Genomic DNA, 5550 nt, shown 5'->3' with positions numbered 1-5550 from the left:
TTAGGCGAATGGACTTTTCGTAATATATGATATCGGTATGGTGAGGAAACTAACTAATACGTTGTTAAAATGAAAATGTCGTAAATTTTTATTGTGACCGGTTTTAGTATGATTTGAATGAATTGGTTGATTTAGTGTTAGAGTGCACCCTATGTACACGTCTCTAGTGCTTTTGATTATTCCAATTCTACTGTAAATATTTCGTTTAAGTTTTTGAGGTTTTTGGTTGAGAAATTGATTAAATCTACGACTCACAATACTCCTCTCCGCGTTGCTATTATATAGTATCCATGCATATGTGATATCCGGAATGAACGTACCGGAATCTCAACGGGGTCTATTACTGCTTTCCCACACTCTGTTGCTAAAACACTTCCGATGCTCTTGACATCTTTGTTTTTAGTCTCCGGGAACTCCTTTATGAAATGCCCTACTTCTCCACATCTGTAGCAAGTCCGACTCATCCCAGCTTTTGTGTTCTGGTTGGTCTGTTGAGCCGGCACCCTACAGAACTTTGTGGTATGCCCCTTTTTCATTATAGTTCTTGCAATGCATTTCCCTGCACTTTCCTTTGTGATGAAAGCTACACTTGGTGCATTTTGGCAGGTTTCCAACATATGGTCTTGTTGGCACTGAGGTAGTAGGGATGGTGGTGGTATGGAATGTCACTGTTTGTTGTACAAGTTGAGGTATCGTGGATTGGTGAATAATAAAATCCAACCACTGAAAGAGACTTAGAAATGTCTCCGTATCTAACTTGCTATGGTCCAATGACTTAACTAAAGCAGGTTTCAGATAGACTCCAATGAGAGTATGATAAGAGTACTTGAATGATGGAAATGACACAAAAGTTAGCCGGCGGTCAATATCTTGGATATTTACGGCGTAAAGGTTCAGGAAAATGGCCTTGTAAAGGTCTTACATCATATACACAGGAGATAGTTCCTGACAGTATAAAGACCTAACTAAAGTACTTACGATACAAGATAATTTCATAGAAAGTGCCACATCAGGCATAGACAGAAGAATACGATTCCTCTTTTTGTAAGGGATATAAAGTAAAGCGTCTACTACTGGTGACGGTAATTCCTCTGGTGAATTCTTAGTTCAACCAATTGACGTTCCATGTCAAGTAGGTGTCTCTATTACACCCTCTGGCGTACTTGGAGCTCTATGACTTTGGCTCGGGTTTTCAGCTAGTGTTTGCAGCAGGTTCTCATGGTTTCTTTCTGATCTCTTGTGAGCATCTTCTAGATGAGTGGTGTGGAGGGTATTCATTCTTGCATCGGTGACAACTTCGGCAATCTGATGTTGGGCTGTCCTGCCTTGAATCTCATTTTGGGCCACTCTGCGGACCATGAGTGGCAAGATTCTACCTGCTGAGCCCCCATTGCTCAGGTCGTAAAAGTTTCGGTCGCCAAATAATGGCATGGGCTGATCTTGTTCTTGGCTTCATGTTTCCAAGCATTCCACCGAATCAGGCGTCGGGCCATGAAGAGCTGGACGAGGGTTAGGAATTGGAATGGGAGTTGCTCGAGGTAGGTTCTCAACCTCTAGTTCGGAATTAGCATCGGCTGAAAGGTTTTCATCATGATGATCATCCAAAGGGATAGGATGATCATTCTCTGGTTCTTCTCCAAACCAACCAGCTATGACTTCATTCGGAAGATACTGGTTGTCAAGGGGATGGAGCCCAACTATGATTTCTATGCGAGAATTTAGGGTAAGTGGATAATTATTAGACGAACTATCTAGATAATTATTTAGAAAACCCTCATTAGTTACATCACTATTTGTGAAGTGCATACCAGCTATGTGTAATCTAAACAGGATAGACCTTCGAATAAGTGACCTTATTTCCAAATTCACACAGAATAGGGGTAAGGCAAAATTATCGCTGATTCTAAGTCTATAACATCCTAATTACATGTAGCCTTAGTGTATCCACTTAGCAACTATCAACTTAGTAATGAGGATCCCGTTTTAATTCTCAAGTATAAAGTACTTATAGTAACACCAAATACTCCTATAGTATTTTAATTTTTATGTTATGTTCTATTGTTCTCATTGTGGTAGGGTTGGTAAGATTTTAGCATTGTTGCGACTACACATTTAAACTTAGGCACATGCTAGTCAACCCTCGGATAATATAGGCGATCAGGCTATATCTTCCCAGTTTTGACCATATGTCTCTAAGCCCACTTGTGTTGCCCAACAATCGTAATTCTTTTGTACTGTCCTAGTGACACTGATTTTAGTATGAATGCAGCACGTATACTTACTTAAATATTTTATTATTTAAAGTATAAACTCTAAATCAGAGTATTTTTAATCCCATTGTATTTATAGTTAGTATATCTTTTATGGGTTGATATACTCAATTCACTATAAACAATGCTCTGATACCAATCTGTCACACCCCCAAACCAGAACGGCGGAAACGTTCGGGGGCGGAGGACGTCATATTCAGTATCATAACAGTTCATAGAAAGGAAAGTACACACCACCATATATATTAAAGTTTCCAAAATGTTTACATAATCGTATTCGTTACTTGTTCAAAAGATAAATACAAAAACATCCTTCAAAAGAAGTAATTAACGTCAGCACGTTAATCCCCAAAAGTTGATTTCCAAATCTGCTTAGCGGTTCCCTGAGAATACAAGTTATTTCAAAGAAAAAGTGTCAACAATTAAGTTGGTGAGTTCATAAGTAGTGTTTTGAGAAAATGTACGCCATTCGAAAGTTCGTGTATGTTTTCCAGAAAACGCACTGTTTCAAATGTAAGGAGTTATGATTTGTTGTGTTGAAAATGAATGTATTAGATCCAGAAAATCTCATATTTTCCCTAATGGTTGAGGTATGATTTGTTGTGTTTTCCAAGAAAAACCCTTATTTTCTTATAAAAGTATGAAATGCATATGAATGTTCATGTTATAAGTTGCAACTAATTGTACCGAGAAAATCCCTTATTTTCCTATTAGTTGTTTGGTTTGTATACAGGAAAAACCCTTATTTTCCTGACATAACTGGCAGTCTCTAAGACCGAAAATCGCAAGCAACCGACGTGCTCGAAAGGTGTGGCATAGTTTTATATAATAAAGCTATACGAAGATCGCATTTGTTAGATGAAGAATAGTTTTAATAGCTACTCTTTCACAAAAGCATAATACCATAATAATTGTATATCCGATGAGTTTTATAACCATACTAAACATAATATGCCTGTAGCGACGTTCTTCAGGCGTCGTAGCGTTATGACAACTGTCACCCCAAAAGACGGACTATAGCTAACAGTCAGGGCGCGGGATCATGACTTCCCGTATAGATCTATACACATTTGACACGTTCTCCGAACGGGAGACTCTGGTTATAGACAGGACTTGTAGCGATACCTTTTATCAAAAAGGCAGTGTTTGAAGATGTACACGTCTCATGGATTCTCAACTAAGTCTGTATTAAAGTAGTAGTTTTGTATGCAAAGTTTATCCTTTTTCACAATGTTTGACAAAGCATAAATCATAAGTTTTTAGAATGTATAAAACGGTTTAGCAACGAAGAATACTTTGGAATTTCTAAATACTTTGTATAAATCTAGTGCATGCGAAGTATGACAAGAGTTTTCACATAGTAGTAATAAATCACAAGTGATTCATTTGATAAAAACGAGTAAAGTTAAATTTTTGGTGTAGAAGACAAGTTTGTAAACAAAACATATATATGTATATGGTTATATATATGTATAAGTTTTAAAGGATGATTTGGCATGTTTCGTAATTGTTGTTCATATTCTTACGTTTTTATTAGAAACTTTGCATGAAATAATCCTTAAGTTTGATACTAAAGACCTTTTTGTACTTATCACTTTTGTTACAAAAGGTAATTAAACATATTTAAATGATTGTGTTTTAACTTCCTTAATGTATAAACATTGCTAAAAAATGTTAGAAGGTGTTAATAAATGTATAAACCACTTTTGACAGTTTTGCCCTTTACTGTCCCTGTTTTTAGAAAACTCATAGAAAAATCCTCGTAAGTCAAAAACTGAATCCGTCACCTCTGAGAGTTTATAAAATGAGTCTACTTTGTTCCAAATTTTTATTATGATTTTTAGTGGTCTCAAACTAGTGTGAAAATGAACATCTTCACAGACTGGTCCGAAATCACTTCTGAAATGACAGGCAGTTTTATAAAAATCGCCATAAATTGTAGAAAAATCGTATGAACGCGTGCGAGTAGTCATTAGAAAGGTATAAACTTGAACTATTTGCATATTGTACAGTTTTGAAAGATATTAAGTTTAAGATGGTCAAAACAGTCCGTGAACAGGACTCAACTTTTCTGTAGAAAGCTGTCATTTAAATTTAAGTTATGTTTAGTGTTCTAACTTGTATTCCCCCCCTTAAAACTTGAATAAAACATGTAAATGTAGGGGTATGAACTCACCTTATGTGAATACTTGAAGAATGGAAAGTTGAAGATGAACTTTTGGTTGTTGGTTTGATGCTCCAAAACAGCCACTCTTTTGGCTATGTTGCTGTCACGAAAATTTCACAGCAAAAGTGCAAGAAAAAGGGTAGTTTACTCACTGTTTTGAATCAATAATTTTGAGTATCAAAACAAGTAACTTCCAGGGGTATTTGGTGGTAAAAATATCAAGCAAAAGGAAGGTGTAGATGGGTGAAATGGTGGCTGAAACACAAAAGGGACAGCAACTCTTTAGTTCATGGTTTTGATGGCTTTGGAAGGAAGTTCTTGTGCTTGAAAATGAGATGAAGGTTGAGAGTAATTACTTGGAGTATTGGCTGGTCAAATGAGGGTAAAATGAAGAGGAAATTTCGTGGTTATGAAGGAGGAAAGGGTGGAAGAGGATAAGGGGACAAAACCTAGACTAGCTTGTGATGGGATGTGAGTTTAAGTGATGTGATCTTGTCTAGCCACTTGCTTGGGTGGTTGTTTAGAGATAGAGTTAGTTAACTAACTAACTACTAGTTATTTAGTTAGTTAGGAGTTCTAGTTAAGGAGAGGGAAGGTCTTAATCTCGAAAATTAGAAGAGGGATTAATAAACATTCTTAGTAAAATGTCTTAAGTGATTAAGCACTTATTAGTTAAGTTGGCACTTATCTCCACCAATTCTCTTATCTTAATTGATTTAGACATCATAAAACTTACATGAAATCATTTTAATTCATGACTTATAACTAGTCATTCACTAGATAATAATACATATATACAAATACATACATGTATACTTAGTATAAAATAACAATGTAGTTTTTGTGTATTTGAACTTTAATGTTTATGTTTTATTCTTTTTATTCAAAAACACTTAAATACATTTTAATTATACCTTATAATAATTCATTTTATATTTTAATTTATTTAAATATAAAATTTATTGAGCAATGTATAATTTCGTGACATTTAACCGGTTAACCATATCGTTAAACACGTTTTGTCACTTTGGTTCGTATATTTGTCAAATTTAGATCCTTCACATCTATTAAGCAAACGTTTTACATAGAACCTAACTTACTTATCAAATAGAG

The 5550-nt window shown here is 35.4% G+C and overlaps 1 long non-coding RNA gene across 1 annotated transcript; it reads right to left on the bottom strand.

Moving 5' to 3' along the window:
- Positions 1-2487: 2487 nt before the first annotated feature.
- On the bottom strand, positions 2488-4963 carry LOC128126635 (uncharacterized). The gene is made up of 2 exons (XR_008224603.1): positions 4447-4963; positions 2488-2653 (listed from the first exon to the last, which is right to left on the bottom strand). It is a non-coding gene; the product is annotated as an uncharacterized LOC128126635 (long non-coding RNA).
- Positions 4964-5550: the final 587 nt, after the last annotated feature.

Source organism: Lactuca sativa, chromosome 6 (assembly GCF_002870075.4).
Source record: "Lactuca sativa cultivar Salinas chromosome 6, Lsat_Salinas_v11, whole genome shotgun sequence".
Taxonomy (NCBI): Eukaryota; Viridiplantae; Streptophyta; class Magnoliopsida; order Asterales; family Asteraceae; genus Lactuca; species Lactuca sativa.
The sequence above is the reverse complement of the archived record's forward strand: the minus strand, read 5'-3'. Positions and strand labels throughout refer to the sequence as shown.